The sequence below is a fragment of the Dendrobates tinctorius genome, unplaced genomic scaffold (genome assembly GCF_039654945.1).
Source record: "Dendrobates tinctorius isolate UK_male_01 unplaced genomic scaffold, ASM3965494v1 ptg000026l, whole genome shotgun sequence".
In the NCBI taxonomy this organism is placed as follows: domain Eukaryota; kingdom Metazoa; phylum Chordata; class Amphibia; order Anura; family Dendrobatidae; genus Dendrobates; species Dendrobates tinctorius.
The window spans coordinates 19,060,873-19,082,063 of record NW_027361694.1 but is presented as its reverse complement, the minus strand read 5'-3'; the positions used below and the strand labels follow the sequence as shown (position 1 = coordinate 19,082,063).

The 21,191-nt window shown below is 43.8% G+C and overlaps 1 protein-coding gene across 1 annotated transcript in view; it reads left to right on the top strand.

The window, feature by feature from the left end:
- The window catches only part of HS6ST3 (heparan sulfate 6-O-sulfotransferase 3), a 1,172,281-nt gene that overhangs the window by 66,930 nt on the left and 1,084,160 nt on the right, over positions 1–21,191 (top strand). The window lies entirely within an intron of this gene.

Here is a 21,191-nt window from a genome sequence, read left to right as displayed (position 1 = left end):
TCGGACTGGGTCACGGTTAGCAGTGGGGTACCACAGGGGTCAGTTTTGGGCCTGCTTCTTTTTAACATATTTATTAATGACCTTGTAGGGGGCATAGAGAGTAGAATTTCAATATTTGCAGATGACACTAAACTCTGCAGGGTAATCAATACAGAGGAAGACAATTTTATATTACAGGAGGATTTATGTAAACTAGAAGCTTGGGCTGATAAATGGCAAATGAGCTTTAATGGGGATAAATGTAAGGTCATGCACTTGGGAAGAATGAATAAGATGTATAATTATGTGCTTAATTGTAAAACACTGGGCAAAACTGTCACTGAAAAAGACCTGCGTGTATGGGTGGATGACAAACTCACATTTAGTGGCCAGTGTCAGGCAGCTGCTGCAAAGGCAAATAAAATAATGGGATGCATTAAAAGAGGCATAGATGCTCATGAGGAGAACATAATTTTACCTCTATATAAGTCACTAGTGCGACCACACTTAGAATACTGTGTACAGTTCTGGTCTCCGGTGTATAAGAAAGACAAAGCTGAACTGGAGTGGGTGCAGAGAAGAGCGACCAAGGTTATTAGGGAACTAGGGGGTCTGCAATACCAAGACAGGTTATTACACTAGGGGTTATTTAGTTTGGAGAATCGAAGGCTTAGGGGTGATCTTATTACAATGTATAAATATATGCAGGGACAGTACAAAGACCTTTCTAATGATCTTTTTACTCTTAGACCTGTGACGGGGACAAGGGGGCATCCTCTATGTCTGGAGGAAAGAAGGTTTAAGCATACTCACAGACACGGATTCTTTACTGTAAGAGCAGTGAGACTATGGAACTCTCTGCCATATGATGTTGTAATGAGTGATTCCTTACTAAAATTTAAGAAGGGCCTGGATGCCTTTCTTGAAAAGTATAATATTACAGGGTATATACACTAGTTTCCTTAATATTGCGTTGATCCAGGGAGCTAGTCTGATTGCCGTATGTGGAGTCGGGAAGGAATTTTTTTCCCCAATGTGAAGCCTACTGTTTGCCACATGGTTTTTTTTTGCCTTCCTCTGGATCAACATGTTAGGGCAGGTTAGGACAGGATATGGGTTGAACTAGATGGACTTAAAGTCTCCCTTCAACCTTAATAACTATGTTACTATGTTACAATTTTACTGGGCTTAGCATTTTTTTCTCATTTTCCAGTACATTGCATGGTAAAATGTATGATGTTGTTCAAAAGTTAGTCTGCAAAAAACAAATCCTCATACATCTATGTAAATAGAAAAATTTAAACATTATGGCTTTTAGAAGAAGCGTATGAAGCAAAAATTAAAATTGTCCTATACATGAAGAGGTTAAAACTTAGTTGTTTTTTAAATAACCTCTTTTTACTTTGACAACAGCGTTATACCCCCTTGGCATCTTCTCAAGCTCAAGCAGCTTCATCAGGTGGTCACTTTGAATTACTTTTAAATAGCTTTGAAGGAGTTCTCAGAGATGCTGAGCACTTGTTGACTGCTTTGTCTTCAATCTGCAGTCCAACTCATCTCAAACCATGATGATACCACTACGTGCAAACCAGATGCAATGGCATGTCATTCTAGAATACTGTGGTAGCCAAGCTGGGTAAGTGTGCCTTAAATTTGGAATAATGACAAAAATCTTGGCACTCAATATGTGAAATATTCAGACACTTATTTTGTGCATCCAGACAGAAAGGTTTAAACGTTTCCGGTCCAGCATAGGACCTTCATCAGAAAAATCTCCTTTACTGAAATAAATAAATTCTTGCAATGGTAGCCAAAAGAAGGACAAAGTAGAGAGTCTGGATGGCCAGTGGAAATGTTAAATGGCTGGCGTCTGGAAAGCGTATGTGGACTGAGGCGTCCAAAATTAGAACAGGCAGCTGTACAGCGTAGGGCTTCAGAAAAGGGACCTCCAGGGTCACTAAAATAAGGAGAGAAGACAGTGCTGATAACAGTGGGTATACAACCTCTAGAATTGAATTGCGCTGGTGAAGTGCTGGTCTGTGGTCTGGCTGCCCTGTGTGGCATGTGTCTGCTACTTGATGTCTGTGTCATTTATGAGGGCTGCTATCTGAGGTACTGACAATTTGCGTCTTCTAATTCTGGTAGCTCATCCTCTGCAGCAGAGGTAAATCTTGGTCTTTGTTTCCTCAGCTTGTCCTAATGAGAACTGTTTTAATCACATCAATTAGAATGCCTTCACTGATGCCCACAGAGATGGCTGACAGTCAATTACTCACTGTGTACTGAGTGCTGACTGAAACCTTACAGACTGCGCCTCTATGACTGAAAGCCAGAGGATGCTGAAAGGAGGTAATTTCTTCTCGGTGGCCAGGCTTTTCAGTGTGATTGCTGCACAGTTTTGGAATGCTATTAACCTTCAGATTAAGCCATATCTGCTAGTTAATAGCATTTATGGACAAGACATTCTCTTTTCTGCCATATTCTAGTTTAGAAAAGTTATAAAATTGGACTGCTTACAGTAGGATACCAAAAATGCCTCTGAAAACACATCTGATAGTTGCAAACACTTTATGAAGGCATTTGAGTCGACAAATGAGCTTTTGACAAGGCTAACCCATTATAGCAGGGGTACTTCGATGAATTTAAGTTTTAAAAGCCCATACATCTTAGTCTTACCACAGACCGCAATGCTAGGACTGCCCACTGGTCTCCTGACAGCCTCATTGAAATATATGGTCAGGAGACCCACGGCCAGTTGATTGCGGTCCATGATCAGACTGTGTTTGATCAGACTATGGTTTATTTCACATGTCTTTCTTTACTCTTTGATTCCTTATGACTTACTTCTCGGTTTTGCTGCTTTCCATCTGAATCTATAATGTTCAAATTTTATTAAGAGTAAGAAAAAAAAGAGAAACCACTGCATGAACGAGTGTGTCCAACTTTTGATGGCTCCTGTATATGCCAGATGTACACCACACACAAACAAAAATTCTGTTGCCTTTTAGATATCTGAAAAGCGCTGCATTGGGTGATAGACAAAGATGATGTGATTGGTAATGTTAAATTTAGAGACTTGAGTAGCTGTTACTTGTCCTGGTAATGAGTCTGGCTCCCCTATGATTTATAAGATTAAAACCACGTAAAGGGCACTCATTTGTGTATTTTTTAACATTGGTCCGAATAATATATTTGCACATAAATTCTAATTCTACATTCTCTTTAAATAAACTGAAAAGTCCCCTCACACTTTGATATATATTATTTTCTGTGTCGAAAAAATATTTTAAATAGCCCTTGCCCTGGAATATGGAATTCTCTGTATTGTTTTGTTGTAGGTAATAATGTTAGTATAAAGTATTGTGTTGTTTCAGTTATAAAATAAAATGACACATCGTGTCATATGTTAAATATATCAACATGATGCATGAGTTAATACACAACAGAATGGAGTGTTAGAGCAAGAAAGTCTTGTCACATTGTGCCATATCTAGTTTTAACAACAACAACAATGAAAGTACAAGCTCTGCCAGCGATAAAGTGTTGTTTTTCCTATCTTCAATTACAACCCTGTAAATTGACAGCTTTCCTGCTTCTTATCAAATCTACAGTGTCAGAAAGTCTGCACATCCGACCCTATTACGGGACGATCTCTAGTGCATGAGTCATTCCTAGCAGATTGGATGGCAGGATCACTTGTTTTATGATTCATAACTGATTTAATGCATCTTTTTGATTGTGAATAAATATTTTCAGAACTTTTTTGTTATTTTGTCCCTTAAAAGAAGTAACGCAGCTTATCCAAGTATTTTCACAACAATAGGCAATGGGAGAAAAAAAATGGTCAGTATGTAAAGGAAATAGCACATCAGATGAGTACTGAGTATACTGGGTTAATTTGATTTATCAGTTTAATCAAGCTTTAAAGGCATGTATGCAGAAATTATATTCCCTAATGACTTTCTTAGGTTTTCACTTCTCTTTCTTATGTCATGTTCACACATTGAGCATCTGGTCAGTATTTTGCCTCAGTATTTGTAAGCCAAAACCTGGAGTGGGAGATAAATACAGAAGTTGTGATTGGTTTCTATTATACACTGCTCAAAAAAATAAAGGTAACACTTATACAACAGAATACAACTCCAAGTAAATCAAACTTCTGTGAAACCAAACTGTCCACTTAGGAAGCAACACTGATTGACAATCAATTTCACATGCTGTTGTGCAAATGGAATAGACAACAGATGGAAATTATTGGCAATTATCAAGACACACTCAATAAAGGAGTGGTGCTGCAGGTGGGGACCACAGACCACAGACCACATCTCAGTACTAATGCTTTCTGACTGATGTTTTGGTTTTGAATGTTGGTTGTGCTTTCACACTCGTGGTAGCATGAGACGGACTCTACAACCCACACAAGTGGCTCAGGTAGTGCAACTCATCCAGGATGGCATATCAATGTGAGCTGTAGCAAGAAGCTTTGCTGTGTCTGTCAGCGTAATGTCCAGAGTCTGGAGGTGCTACCAGGAGACAGGCCAGTACACCAGGAGGCTTGGAGGGGACCGTAGGAGGACAACAACCCAGCAGCAGGACCGCTAACTCCGCTTTTGTGCAAGGAGGAACAGGAGGAGCACTGCCAGAGCCCTGCAAAATGACCTCCAGCAGGTCAAAATGTGAATGTGTCTGCACAAACAGTTAAAAAATGACTCCATGAGGATGGACTGAGGGCTCAACGTCCACAGATGGGGGTTGTGCTTACAGCCCAACACCATGCAGGGCGCTTTGCATTTGCCACAGAACACCAGGATTGGTAAATTTGCCACTGGCGCGCTGTGCTTTTCACAGATGAAGACAGGTTAACACTGAGCACATGTGACAGATGTGACAGAGTCTAGAGACACCATGGAGAGAGATCTGCTGCCTGCAACATCCTTCAGCATGACCGGTTTGGCAGTGTGTCAGTAATGGTGTGAGGTGGCATTTCAATGGAGAGCTGCACAGCCCTCCATGTGCTCGCCAGAGGTAGCCTGACTGCCATTAGGTACCGAGATGAGATCCTCAGACCACCTGTGAGACCATATGCTGGTGCGGTTGGCCCTGGATTCCTCCTAATGCAGGACAATGCCAGACCTCATGTGGTTGGAGTGTGTCAGCAGTTCCTGCAAGATGAAGGCATTGAAGCTATAGACTGGCCCGCCCATTCTCCAGACCTGAATCCATTTGAGCACATCTGGGACATCATGTCTTGCTTCATCCACCAACGTCATGTTGCACCACAGACTGTCCAGGAGTTGGCAGATGCTTTAGTCCAGGTCTGGGAGGAGATCCCTCAGGAGACCATCCGCCACCTCATCAGGAGCATGCCCAGGTGTTGTACAGTAGGGAGGTTATACAGGCACGTGGAGGCCACACACAATACTACGCATCTTTTCCTTGTCATGAGGCATTTCCACTGAAGTTGGATCAGCCTGTAATTTGATTTTCCACTTTGATTTTGAGTGTCATTCCAAATCCAGACCTCCATGGGATATTCATTTTGATTTTCATTGATAATTGTTATGTTTTATTGCTCTGAACACATTCCACTATGCAATGAATAAAAATTTGCAACTGGAATATTTCAATCAGAGATATCTAGTAGTATTTTAGTGTTCCCTTTTTTTTTTGAGCAGTGTACTTTTCCTCTTATTGTTCCACTCCTGGTTTTGACTTACCAATACTGAGGTTAAATACTGACTAAATATTAAACATGTGAACGAGACCTTACAATAAGAAAGACCCTGTCACAGCTATGAAGTACAGTGTAGAATTGCAGATTCCTTACATACGCCTATAAAATTATTACAATTTTTTATTTTATTTTGGGTACCTTTTAAACTGGAGGCAATACTATAACAACAGTAGGTAAAGAGATAGCCATGACCCCTTCACAACGGAGTACACAAGTTCTATATAAGGCTCATCACCATTAAGTACATAATGGTGCACAGTACTTTTAATTTAAAGGGTTATTCCAATCTCTACTTTTCATGGCTGAGTTAAGAATACCTGCCTCAATGCTACCAGAGGAACGGACTGGAAAACAGCCATGTCCATTTGGGCTATGATGTTTGCTTAACTCACATTGAAGTTAATTAGGTTTTCACAAACCTTGTGGCTGGTGTTGGTGTAAATCCCAAGTTGCAGAATCAATGTACTTTATGTTGGAGTTACGCAAAGAGCGGAACACAGCTGCACTCCGAAGCATTTGAAAACCATGCCTCTGGTAAATGGGACATAGAAATTATTTTTTCTTTTTCGGCCATGAATGTCAGACATAGGAATAAATCTTTAAATGAACCCCTTACTGACATGCCGATTTTCCGTTTCTGCTCTTTTGTTTTTTCCTCCCTTTCTTCTAAGAGCCTTACATTTTTTTTCTTAAGTCCACATAGCTGTAAGAAGGCTTGTTTTTTGCGACACGAGTTGTACTTTTGAATTACATCATCCATTTTCTCATGTAATATATTGGAAAATTGGAAAAAAAAAACTCTAAGAGCGGCAATTTTATGAAAAAACTAAATTCTGCAATTGCTTGGGTTTTGTTTTCATAGCATTCATTATATGGCAAAAATGGCAATATGACTTTTCCAGATCACTGTGATTACGAAGACACCTAACATGTATAGTTTTTCTGTACGTGGTGAAAAAACATTGTAAATTCAGAAAGCAATTTGCTTGTGCTGCCATATTATTTTCAGTCAAATAGGCTGTGTAAGGGCTTGTTTTTTTTGTGCCTTGATCTATAACAATTTATTGCTTATTTATTATGCATTGCTTATATAGCACTATTAATTCCACAGCACTTTACAGACATTATCATCACTTTCCCCATTGGGGCTCACAATCTAAATTCCCTATCAGTATCTCTTTGGAATGTGGTCGGAAACCGGAGTACCAGGAGGAAACCCACACAAACACAGGGAGAACATTCAAATCTTTGCAAATGTTGTGTTTGGTGGGATTCAAACCTAGGACCCCAGTGCTGCAAAGCAACAGTGCTAACCACTGAGCCACCGTGCTGCAGATATGACATTTTGATAGCTTTGGATTGCATTCTTCTGGGGAGCTGAAAGGTCTGCAAAAATGAAATTTTAGGTTTGTGATTTTTTTTTACATAATTTATCATTAAGCATTAATTCACTTTATATTTTGATAAATTGGACATTTACGGACCATGAGATACTACATATGTGTATGCTTTATTTCTTTATTTTCAATCGGTTAAGCAAGGGGGGTGAACTTTAATTTATTTTTAAATTTGTAAAAACATTTTTTTTATTTTGATTGTATTTTGTAGTCCTCTTAGGGGCTTGACCTTTGATCAGCCGATCATTTATATTGTCATATACAGTAAATAGCATGGTCTCCTATAAGCTGAAATGGATGGACTGAGATCATTTTTCTTCTGTAAATTACTAAACATTCTATCTAGCTAAAACTCATACCCAAAGTTGAAAAAAAATCTTAGAAATATAATAACATATATAGTATACAAAATACAGTCATTTACTGGATGCAAAAGGAAATCTCAAATATGTTCATCAGTATAAAGAAGACTGCTGATGCTAGGAGGCACAAGTTTTATTATTAATATTCTATGTGATCAGAAGAAGCCAAGAAGACAAGGATGTCTTCTTGGCTTCTTCTGATCACATAGAATATTAATAATATCTAATGGTATAGAAAAGGTTCTGTATTTGTCCAGTAACACAGTTTAGTGGATGGCTATTTTCCATTCTTTCATCTTGCTGGTCCTTGACTGCTAGGAATGAAATGCTTTCTTCAATATTAATAACAAAGGAATTGAGACTTCAATAAATCTTTAGAGACAGGAGTTAGGTAAAGTGATCACTATGGTCGGATGGAAAACTCTGCTGAGCTGTGATATATCTTTCTTTAACTGTCAGTTGCTTAATAAAACTGTAAAGATAAAAGCATCTTAGTGACCTCTTTGGTGTCCCGGCAATGAGAATAGAACAGCAGCTACAGAAGCACAAAGGTACTTATGTTCTTTTTCCAGTGATGCCCATGGTCTAGACTTTGCACATCATAGTGTTTTGAGCTGCAGCAATCTGTTAGCCATATATTATAGATGAACTATATCGTGGTCTGCAGACTCTAAAAACAGAGTAAACTGATTAACAACTTGGAAAGTGTTTTGGGGCATATATTTTTAATAGTCTGATATTTCCAATATTAGGATCTCTTGAGGGAACCTAATTTTTAGAGGCCTATGGGAGAAAAATGGAAATTAAAGCGATTTAGTAACCTTTAATTGGCCCTGTTATGCTTCATTCAGATGATTGCTATAGTTCCCCTTCTACTAACAGCTAACCGGGGTACTCCAGTATTAAGACGCCCAATGGTTAGTGCTGATGTGGGAAACCTACAATGAAAACTGTGTTTCTTCAGAGAAACCTTGAAAAACTCTCTTGTAGCATTACTTTGTGATTTTACAATGTACAGAGCAGTTGATTCAGTATGAGATAAGCACAGCCCTGACATTAAGGGAATTTGTCAAGGCTTGTGCAGGATGAACAAAATTAAAATTAAGAAAGGCAATTGGTGCACCAGAAAATGATATCTGCGCCAGCTATTGGCCTATCCTCACTAGTCTGGCCAACTTTTTAGGAAAAAGATGCAACTCTTTGATGCCATCTTTATGGTTTGCATGCACTAATAAATGGATACAAGTAATGAGATATACTTCTCAATCATAGACCTTAGACTCTTCATTCAGTTTCAAAGCCTCATGAGTATAGCAGACAGCAGCATTTACAGTCTGCCTTTACAAACATTTGTGGAAGAATAGGTTGTTTCAAAGAATTGCACTGAATTAAGAGGAACTTGTCACCTTGGCTAATGCAATTTACGTGCAAATATGGGGCTAATCAAAAGGGAGAGTTACAATTCTTACTGAAAGTGTGGCTACCAGGAGAAAATGAATTTATATCCTTCCAAGATCTATTGGCTTTCAGTCATGGTGCCATGCACAGAGTGGCTGCAGTCACCGCTCTTTCCCCAACACTCTGATTGACATCATAGCCATCTTTTAAACAAACTGCTGGGTCATGCTTACAGAATAGTGAGTGATGCTGAGAGCGGTAACTTTAGCCACTCTGGACATGCCCCCATGACTGACATCTAGCGGCTCCTAGGAGAGGAGAAAATAAGCTCATTTTCTACTGGTAGCCGAACTTTTAGTAAGGCAGTTGGGAGGCATTGTAATGCTATTTACTTGCAGATTAACCCTATATCTGCAGGCAAGCAGCATTTCCAAGGTGACAAGTTCTCTTTAAGAAGTAGCATTGTAATAGGATGACATTGTTGCAGCAAGTCACTTTGTGAAATTTATTCTGTCATAAATATTCTGATATCAAATGTGATTGTTATTAGTGAAGAATGGAATCATTTAGGAAACAAAGCAAATCAGCAATGAAGTGTCAGAGCACATAACATTACAGAGCGGAGTGTATAGTGCATAAAAGTCGCCAACGTTTTGCTGACTCAATAACCACAGAGTTCAAACCTCCTCTGGCTTCAACACCAGTTCAACACTTGTGCTATGGGAACTTTGTGTTATGGGTTTCCATAACCGTTTTCATTATACCACAACAAGTGCATGGTGTGTTATAATGTACACCATCACTACACACTGGAGCAGTAGAAACATGTTCTGTTGACTGATGCATTTTGCTTCTCTCTCTGGTAGTCTGATAGACAAGTATGGGTTTGGAGAATTCCAGAAGATGGTTATTTGCATAATTGCATTGTGCCAAGACCCCTTAGTTTCAGTGAAGAAAAATCTTAATGCTGCAGCATACAAAGATATTTTGGACCATTGTAGCTTCCAACTTTGTGGGAACAGTTTGGGTAGAGCCCTTTTCTGTTCCTGCATAACTTTGTCTCAGTGCATAAGCAATGCACCATAATAACATGAGTGGTCCCAATAGTGTCTTGACCTAAACCCCATCGCATATTTTAGGTATGAACTAAAATGGAGATTGCGTGACAGGACATCTCATCCAACATCAGTGTCTGACCTCACAGATGAATGATCAAAAATAACCAGATACATCTCCATATTAATGCCTATGGATTAAGAATATTATGTCATAAAAACTCCTAAAATGTGCAGTTATCCCAATACTTTTGTCCATACAGTGAATTTATTCGTGATCACAACTTAATGTTGATGCAGTTATAGTTTTCAGCAATTATTTGCTTACTATGGAACCTAAACTTTTATAGCATTATTTATTACATATACACATCATATACATTTGTATATAATTTGTTAAATCAATACAATATTGCTATACTGCCAAAATAATTAGATAGCCTAAGTCCAGTGGTTGCGTTATAAAATTATGAGTTAGTCAAAATCAACATAGATAAAACAGTCTCTCTAATTTTGACAACAGTGACCATTAGGAACTTCAAAATACTGATTGAACAAAAAAGATTTTTTACTGTGTATCACATATCTTAACCCCTTAATGACCAATGACGGATTTATCCGTCATTGGATGCCTCCCCCTGTTTGATGGGGGCTTCAGCGATGACCCCGCACCTTTTCCGGCACATGACAACTGATCTGATCAGCTGACATGTGCGGCTAACAGATGTGGGAGGAATTGCTACCCTCCCGCAGCTGTTAACCTGATAAATGCCTCTGTCAAACACTGACAGCGGCATTTGACATGCATCTCTGTCAATCGCACCTGAAATCTGCCCATTAGTGACCCCTGTCACGTGATCGCGGGTCACCATTGGTTTGGCATTACAACCAGAGGTCTCCTGGAGACCTTTATGGTTGTCACTGCTGGATTGCTATGAGTGCCACACTCATAGTAAGTGAGGTATTCTGCTACATGCAGGCGATCTGATCATACATATACACACTGGCGCTATGTAGGATGCTGAAAGCTGCTGGCGTCTTGGCAGGTACTGTGTGTCTACAGTCTAGATCACGTGAAGTCAATATTGCCCTCTACTCCACTTTGGTCAGACCTCATCTGAAATGCTGTATCCAGTTCTGGGCACCATATTTTAAAAAAGACATCAACAAACTGGAGCAAGTTCAGAAAAGAGCGACCAGTATGGTGACTGGTCTACAAACCCTGTCTTATGAGGAAAGGTTGCAGGATTTGGGAATGTTTAGCTTGCAAAAGAGAAGACTGAGAGAAGACTTAATAGCTGTCTACAAATATCTCAAGGGCTGTCACATTGTAGAAGGCTCATCTTTATTCTCATTTGCACCAGGAAAGACTAGAAGCAATGGAATGAAACTGAATGGGAGGAGACACAGATTAGGCCGGTTTCACATTAGCGCTTTTTAAGCGCACGCACGGCCGGGGGTAGCTCCGCCCCCGAGCCGGCTCTCTGCCCGGCGTGCCCGCCCCTTGCTTGTAGCGCCGCCTACTAGCGGACAGCGGCGCCTGCGATCGGCGCACCCTATCTTTAGCATAGGGTGCGCAGATCGTGCGCAGGCCGTGCGCTAGTTGCGCTTTGACCTGCGCTGCGCACTTTTGACGGTGCGCCGTGCGCGCCAAAATCAAACTTTTCGGATTTTGGCGCGCACGGCGCACCGTCAAGAGTGCGCAGCGCAGGTCAAAGCGCAACTAGCGCACGGCCTGCGCACGATCTGCGCACCCTATGCTAAAGATAGGGTGCGCCGATCGCAGGCGCCGCTGTCCGCTAGTAGGCGGCGCTACAAGCAAGGGGCGGGCACGCCGGGCAGAGAGCCGGCTCCGGGGCGGAGCTACCCCCGGCCGTGCGTGCGCTTAAAAAGCGCTAATGTGAAACCGGCCTTAGATATTAGAAAAAACTTTTTGACAGTTAGAGTGATCAATGAGTGGAACAGGCTGCCATGAGAGGTGGTGAGTTCTCCTTCAATAGAAGTCTTCAAACAGAGGCTGGACAGACAGCTGTCTGGGATGATTTAGCGAATCCTGCTTTGAGCAGGGGGTTTGGACCAGATGGCCCAGGAGGTCCCTTCCAACTCTATGATTCTATGGTTTTATGTAACCCTGCCTGAATGGTTAGCTGAGAGACTAGATCACACTGTGGCTACCACGCTATCAATGTATGGATATCTCAGGCTTGTTTGACAAGCCCCGCTACCCCAGACGATAGAACTGAGTGAACACTGAACCGATATACATAAAGTGATCATGCGGCATTTACTAGCATGTGCCTGAAGACGCTGGTGGTCAATTAGTCCCGTGGAGAGGCAGCGCTTGGATGCGGTGTGTTTGAGACAGGGAGTGTACTCCAGTTGTTGTTTCATCCGCATGCTGGTGGCTGCACCTGATGGCGGTGAGTTTCAGCCGATGGCGTCGCCATGCAAGAGCGTAGCAAGCTTGTCACACAAGCCCAAGACATGCGTACATTGATAGCGTGGCAGCCACAGTGTGATCTAATTGAAAAAATGTATTAATGGTTTAATCTTTTAAAAATATTATCATTTGTTTGTAGTGGAGTAAAATATTAATATTTTAAAAAGTCTGATATTTTTCGCTTTTAAATACTAGAGGGAGCAGCTGCTGAATTTTGCCATGAAAAGCTAGTGCACAACTAGCTCACATTACGACTGCAGTGAATGTGAGCAGGATCTGATCACATGTGTAGTGTGGCTCAGGGCGGTAACTGTGGGTGAGGCACCCATCCTCTCCTGTCACTCCCTGGCGCGCTACACTGGGTCCTGGCTGGATGCTGATGTTGGTGCTGTGAGGGCCTTTCGCCCATGAAGGCTGCCTGTAGTTGATGGAAAATGTTCTACTACTATGTGGTTTATGGTGTTGGCCGGAAAGGACCATAGGTGTTAAAGTTCAATAAAGGGTACTCCCATTTCGAAACACATTCTTTGCCGAAAGGTAACTTAGCTACGTTTACTGTATGTACAAGGTATAACTGGTACAAAGTCTTATGGACGTTTCTTCACAGTGTAAAGCATTTTCACACACACAGTATCCTTCCACTGTAGTCTACTTCAGGGCTGGTGAAGCACACTTTTTTGCCCTGCTTCGTCACATCCTAGCTTATCACCACAGACCTGATCAGCAGGTCTCCCTATCTACTCAGCGGTTCTGCATTCTATTTCTTCCACTATTGGCGCTCTGGATCTACTGCTCTGGACGACCCACTAATCCCACGAAATTAGTCCTGTTTAGGTCCATTACCTTCGGTGTTTAGCAAGCTCAGGGTTTCTCATGATATGTCGTGCTATCCTATCTAAGGGCCAAAGAAAAATCAAGTATAACCTCAGATCACTATAGGCACTATAAGTTGTCACGTTATATTACCCCTATTCCCACATGATCTCAGTAGGAAATGCAGGTACTGACAACTAAGGTAGTGCAGGCAGTTGAACTGATCAGACTCTGGATATCTCTCTGGGGATTTAGCATGCCTGATCAGCGTGCTCTCTCCCAACAGAGTCCGTGTAAAGCGGGCAGCCAGGCTCAATGCTGCGATAGCTCCGAGCAGCGCAACTCTTTGCAGAGACGGAGTCTGTATCAGGCAGGCAGCAGTGGTCACCTGCTCAGCCGCAGCAGCATTGAGCAGTGCTTTTTCTACGGGGCCTAGTGCCGATGATCCCTGTAACCAACAACGGACAGGTTCGGACCAGGGATCACTTGCACTATTAACATTTACTTGACCGTGTTTCCATCAGGTGTCATAATAATATTTCTGACATAATTCAGATCGGATCAGCTTAAAATATAACGTGAATTGACTTATATAATACAGTGCTGTGCAAATTAATTGGGAAAAAGCATTTTTTTAAGTAAAATCGTAAGTTGGTTACCAGTCAGTGATTCAAACCAGTTTTCACTGCTTTGAACAGACACTCACATCTGTTCAAAGCAGTTAAAACTGGTCTGAATCACTGACTGGTAACCAACTTATGATTTTACTTAAAAAAAATGCTTTGTCCCAATTAATTTGCACTGCACTGTAGTTGTATAACACCAATAATTTTTTACTTATGACTAACTGAGTGTCAGGAACACCGCACTGCACTTGCTCACTGTGCCAGTGCGGGTGTCCTGAGTACAAAGACAGTACTCACAGATACCTGTGGAGCAGGGCAGCAGCGGTGACGATGCGTGCTTCAGAGTATCAGGACCTGAAGCACATGACTGCTGGGGGCGTGGCCTAAGCTCCACAGATCTAGGAGCTGCAGGGAAACTCCTAGAAAGGTAACTACGGGGCAATGTTACGAAGGGGCATAGACAGAGACAGAAACCAGACGAAGCCAGGGTCAAAGCACCAGATAGCAATACAGTACCACAGGGTTTAGACAGAAAGGATAGTCAGGACGTAGCAATAGGTCAGAAAACCAGAACGGGCAATAGACGGTACAATAGGGACAAACTGTAACGGAGTAACGATAGCCAAGCCAGGAGGTCAGAACCGGAGAAGACAGTAGTACCAAAGCGAGAGACGGAGTACAGAGTGAGGGAACAGGCCGGGTCATACACGGGAATCAAACAAGCAACGCAGAATACACGCACACCAGGGGTCATACACACCAGAACAACAGTATAGCTGACAGAGAACCCTGGTAAAGAGTGAGTATAAATACCCCTCCCAGATCCAGAAAGAGGCCACGAACACTTAACCCTGTGAGTGCAGGGCAAGAACCCTGTTCAAACCATGACAGTACCCCCCTCTTAATGGGGGGCCACTGTACCCCCAGGCTTGTCTGGGTATCTGGCGTGGAAAGCCCGCACCAGACGATCGGCATGCTCCGAACTGGCCGGAACCCATGACCGATCCTCCAGAGAGTACCCCTTCCAGTGTATCAGATACTGGAGTCTCCGGCGCACCCACCGGGAGTCAACAATGCGCCCTACTTCATACTCCAGCTGCCCCTCTACCAGCACTGGTGGAGCATTTGATGAGGGATCCTCTCTCACCGTCCCCACAGGCTTTAACAGGGACCTGTGGAAGACATTAGAAATTTTAAAGGAGGTGGGCAGCTGCAGTCGGTAGGCTACTGGGTTAACAACCTCCACAACTTTGTATGGGCCAATAAACTTGGGGCCCAGCTTTATAGAAGGTATCTTAAGCTTGATATTGCGGGTGGATAGCCACACCTTCTCCCCTACTGCAAATGCTGGACCTGGCCCCCTCCTCCTGTCAACAAACCGCTTATAGTTTTCCTGGGCCTTGGAAATATTCCTCTGAACCTCCCTCCAAAGAATTCTAAGACGTTGTGTCACATCCTCAGCACCAGGACAACCTGAATCCATACGGGAAAACTCTCCAAAATGTGGGTTAAAGCCATAGTTGACCTGAAAAGGAGACTTCCCAGTAGACTGACTCACACGACCGTTGAATGCAAACTCTGCCATGGGCAATACCTCACACCAGTCCTCCTGCCTGGAAGAGGCCAAGCATCTCAGAATCTGCTCCAACGATTGGTTTGTGCGCTCTGTCTGTCCATTAGACTCTGGGTGGTAGGCAGAGGAGAAGGACAACGAAATCCCCAGCTTTTTGCAAAAAGCCCTCCAGAACCTGGCTACAAACTGTACCCCTCTGTCTGACACCACATTCATAGGCACTCCATGTAACCTAATTATATGCTGCATAAATAAGCGGGCCAGGGTTTCAGCAGATGGTAACGCGGGGAGAGGTACAAAGTGAGCTTGTTTTGAAAACCTATCCACCACCACCCATATCACCGAGTTGCCCCTGGAAGGGGGAAGATTTGTGATAAAATCCATGGACAAATGTGTCCATGGTCTATCCGGAATTGGCAAAGGCACCAATTCCCCGGCCGGCCGGACCTGAGAACTTTTAGAACGAGCGCACACCCCACATGCAGTCACAAACTTTTTAATATCTGTTACCATAGAGGGCCACCAGAAATCCCTCGCAATTGCCCCCCGGGTAGCTGCAATCCAAGGATGAGCACTCAACACAGAATCATGAAATTCCTGCATAAGTCCGAGATGGAAACGTTCCGGTACAAACAATTTACCCGGGGGTTTACCACCAGGAGCCCGAGCCTGGGCCTCCAAAATCCCTCTCTGTAACTCAGATGAGATTTCGGCCACCACTACTCCTGGCTGAAGAATGGAGGAGGGAGGTTCTGGAGGGGACACCGAATCAAAGCTTCGGGATAAGGCATCAGCCTTGATGTTTTTAGATCCCGGGCGGAATGTGATGGTAAACTGAAAACGAGAAAAAAAAAGTGCCCACCGAGCCTGTCTAGGGGTCAATCTCTTGGCAGACTCGATATAGGCCAAATTTTTGTGATCAGTGATGACTGTAATGGGATGAACAGACCCCTCCAGGAAATGCCTCCATTCTTCAAAAGCCAACTTTAACGCCAACAACTCTCTATTGCCGACATCGTAATTTCTCTCAGCAGAGGAAAATTTTTTAGAGAAGAAGGCGCAAGGCCTCAGGTTAGTAAGGGTAGGAGGGCCCTGAGACAAAATTGCCCCCACCCCCACTTCCGAGGCGTCAACCTCCACGACAAAAGGTCTTGACGGGTCGGGTTGTACCAATACAGGGGCTGAAGAAAAGCACTTTTTTAATGTCATGAAAGAGTTTTTTGCAGCTACAGACCAATTTTTTACATCAGCTCCCTTGAGAGTGAGGTCCGTTAGAGGCTTTACCACCTGCGAAAAGCCCTTAATAAGTTTCCTATAAAAGTTGGCAAAGCCCAAAAATCGTTGCAACCCTTTCAAGTCATGAGGTTGCACCCACTCCGTAACAGCCTGGACTTTCTTAGGATCCATGCGGAACCCCTCTCCTGACACAATCAACCCCAGAAAGGATACTTCTTGCATGAAAAATGAGCATTTTTCCAGCTTGGCATACAAATGATTCTCCCTCAGTCTCATGAGAACCATCCGCAAATGGTGCAAGTGAGACTGACTGTCCACCGAGTACACCAGAATGTCATCCAAATAGATAACCACAAAACGACCGATTAAATCAGAGAAAATTACATTAATAAAATTCTGAAAAACAGCAGGAGCGTTGGTGAGACCAAAGGGCATAACCAAGTTTTCGAACAGCCCTTCAGTCGTCAGGAATGCTGTTTTCCATTCGTCCCCTTCACGGACTCTTATAAGGTTATATGCCCCATGTAAATCCAGTTTAGAGAACCACTTGGCCCCGGTGAGTTGGTTACATAAATCAGGAATTAGGGGGAGAGGGTATGTATTTTTCACAGTAATTTTGTTTAATTCCCGAAAGTCGAGGCACGGCCGCAAACCACCATCTTTTTTCTTAACAAAAAAGAAGCCCGCTGCCACAGGTGAAACAGAAGGCCTAATATGCCCTTTGCGGAGACTCTCAGTAATGTACTCCTTCATGGCTAGACGTTCGGGCCCGGACAAATTGAACAGGCGAGCCTTGGGTAACTTGGCTCCAGGGACTAGATTAGTGGCACAATCAAAGGGTCTATGTGGTGGTAGCGCCTCAGCCTCACTTTCAGAAAATACGTCTTGAAAATCTTTCAGGCACTCTGGAATACCTTCCAGATCGACAGACGACACTGACACAGATTTTACTGGGGTGACAAGGGTTGTCAAGTTACAACATAGACCATTAGCCATACAACCCCACTGAATGATCTCCCCTGTGACACAGTCAATAGTAGGATTGTGACGTTGAAGCCAAGGCATACCCAGTATCAGTCCAGCCGGCAGATTATTTATAACAAAACATCTTAATTTTTCCACGTGAGTGGAACCCACTTTCAGAGAAAAGGTATCAGTCATGAAACAAATTCCCTCCTGGGTGATAGGAGAAGAATCAATTGCCACGATTTTAACAGGATCTTTTAACCTGACTGTCCCTATCTTATGAAAAGTCACAACTTTGGCATCGATCAGATTAATAGAAGAACCACAGTCAACAAAGGCGGTAGTCCCAACCGGGCCGCCTGTAAGTTCCAGTTCCACCGGAAGCAGAATTTTAGTAAGCGAGTAAAAGGGTATCTGGGAGTCTGGGCAACCTCCTCGATTGTTACCCAGACTCAGTCGTTTTTCTGACGGCTTCACTGAAGAAGGGCAAGAAGGACAGTTCCTTCTCCAATGTCCAGCGGATCCACAGTAAAAGCACAATTGGTTGTTTCTTCGGTGTCTCCTCTCGTTTTCATCCAATGACATGGCACCAACCTCCATGGGCTCAGGACTAGATGCAGAGTCTCTCAGATTGGAGAATAAAGGGGTCTCCTGCAGCATGACCCCTCTTGCCCGCAGCCTACGGTCCATGCGGACAGCCTGGATCATAGCGTCCTCCAAAGAATCCGGTGGAGGATGAAGGGCTAGGGCATCTTTCAAACGTTCGGACAGGCCTCTACAGAACAAACCCCGGAGGGCAGCGTCATCCCAGGAGACCTCCGCTGCCCAGCGTCTGAACTCAGAGCAGAACCATTCAGCAGAGTTCCTTCCCTGTGTCACACTCATCACCATATCCTCTGCCAGACGCACTCTATCAGGCTCATCATAAATGTGCCCCAGAGCCTCAAAGAACAAATTCACAGACATGCGTTCAGGAGCAGAGGAAGAGAGAGAGAAAGCCCATGCCTGTGGAGCCCCCCGAAGTAGGGAAATGACGACCCCCACCCTCTGGAACTCATCCCCGGAAGAGCGGGGTCTCAGAGAAAAAAAAAACTTGCATCCTTCTCTGAAAGACCTGAACTCCTTTTTATCACCTGAGAAAATGTCTGGCAATTTGACCGGAGATTCTGGGAATGCCAATGACACATCTCTATCCCCAGCACAAGAATCCCCTGTAGAGGCAGCCCCCTGTACCGTATCCACCAACTGTTGCTGGGTCTTGGCCATCATGCGCTGTTCCACATTAAGTTTGTGGAACATTTGGGTCAGGTGCTTGACCTGATCAGCCAAGGCTTGTATGGGATCCATGAGGATAACACACTTTTTTTTTTTTTTCTCTCAGAGCAGGAAAAAAAAAAAAATTGAAATGGTCAGCTATAATGTCAGGAACACCGCACTGCACTTGCTCACTGTGCCAGTGCGGGTGTCCTGAGTACAAAGACAGTACTCACAGATACCTGTGGAGCAGGGCAGCAGCGGTGACGATGCGTGCTTCAGAGTATCAGGACCTGAAGCACATGACTGCTGGGGGCGTGGCCTAAGCTCCACAGATCTAGGAGCTGCAGGGAAACTCCTAGAAAGGTAACTACGGGGCAATGTTACGAAGGGGCATAGACAGAGACAGAAACCAGACGAAGCCAGGGTCAAAGCACCAGATAGCAATACAGTACCACAGGGTTTAGACAGAAAGGATAGTCAGGACGTAGCAATAGGTCAGAAAACCAGAACGGGCAATAGACGGTACAATAGGGACAAACTGTAACGGAGTAACGATAGCCAAGCCAGGAGGTCAGAACCGGAGAAGACAGTAGTACCAAAGCGAGAGACGGAGTACAGAGTGAGGGAACAGGCCGGGTCATACACGGGAATCAAACAAGCAACGCAGAATACATGCACACCAGGGGTTAGACACACCAGAACAACAGTATAGCTGACAGAGAACCCTGGTAAAGAGTGAGTATAAATACCCCTCCCAGATCCAGAAAGAGGCCACGAACACTTAACCCTGTGAGTGCAGGGCAAGAACCCTGTTCAAACCATGACACTGAGTGCCCTAATGAGATTGGAGTCCAGCCCTTAATTCAAGAGGGTCAGTGGCTGGGATTCCATCTCATTCATTTGATTCTGAGGTCCAGCGTCGGTCTGACCTGGCGGGGTACCGGGGATTCCCCCGGTGGGCCCAGGAAGAAGAGAAGAAGAGAAAAAAAAGTCAGCGGTTTTAAGGGGCGCGGGCCCTTTAAAAGCGCAGGCCGCCACTATATGCAGGGACACTCACTCGCAGCGTTCATTACCTGAACCGATGCGGCGCACACCCCGATCAATACTAGCAGTACTAGCCCAGCGTATGATGTCAGTGTCATGAGCCAGGCGCACACATTCACCGGCCTCTGCTATGTCGGTGGCCATTTTAGTATGAGCGCGCCGACATGCAGAGCAGCAGTAGGAGGAGGACGCCGCTGCCGGGGGTGCAGGCAGGTAAGAGCAATGTTTTTGGTTTTTTTTACTTCTTTCTCTCTCTCTCATTCAGGGAAGGGGCCAGGATGGATATAAATATGGGGGAAGGGGCCAGGATGGATATATATACAGTGCCTACAAGTAGTATTCAACCCCCTGCAGATTTAGCAGGTTTACACATTCGGAAATAACTTGGCATTGTGACATTTGGACTGTAGATCAGCCTGGAAGTGTGAAATGCACTGCAGCTAAAAAGAATGTTATTTCTTTGTGTAATTTTTTTTTAAATTGTGAAAAGTTTATTCAGAGGGTCATTTATTATTCAACCCCTCAAACCACCAGAATTCTGTTTGGTTCCCCTAAAGTATTAAGAAGTATTTCAGGCACAAAGAACAATGAGCTTCACATGTTTGGATTAATTATCTTTTTCCAGCCTTTTCTGACTATTTAAGACCCTCCCCAAACTTGTGAACAGCACTCATACATGGTCAACATGGGAAAGACAAAGGAGCATTCCAAGGCCATCAGAGACAAGATCGTGGAGGGTCACAAGGCTGGCAAGGGGTACAAAACCATTTCCAAGGAGTTGGGCCTACCTGTCTCCACTGTTGGGAGCATCATCCGGAAGTGGAAGGCTTATGGAACTACTGTTGGCCTTCCACGGCCTGGACAGCCTTTGAAAGTTTCCTCCCGTGCCGAGGCCAGGCTTGTCCGAAGAGTCAAGGCTAACCCAAGGACAACAAGGAAGGAGCTCCGGGAAGATCTCATGGCAGTGGGGACATTGGTTTCAGTCAATACCATAAGTAACGTACTCCACCGCAATGGTCTCCGTTCCAGACGAGCCCGTAAGGTACCTTTTACTTTCAAAGCGTCATGTCAAGGCTCATCTACAGTTTGCCCATGATCACTTGGAGGACTCTGAGACAGACTGGTTCAAGGTTCTCTGGTCTGATGAGACCAAGATTGAGATCTTTGGTGCCAACCACACACGCGACGTTTGGAGACTGGATGGCACTGCATACGACCCCAAGAATACCATCCCTACAGTCAAGCATGGTGGTGGCAGCATCATGCTGTGGGGCTGTTTCTCAGCCAAGGGGCCTGGCCATCTGGTCCACA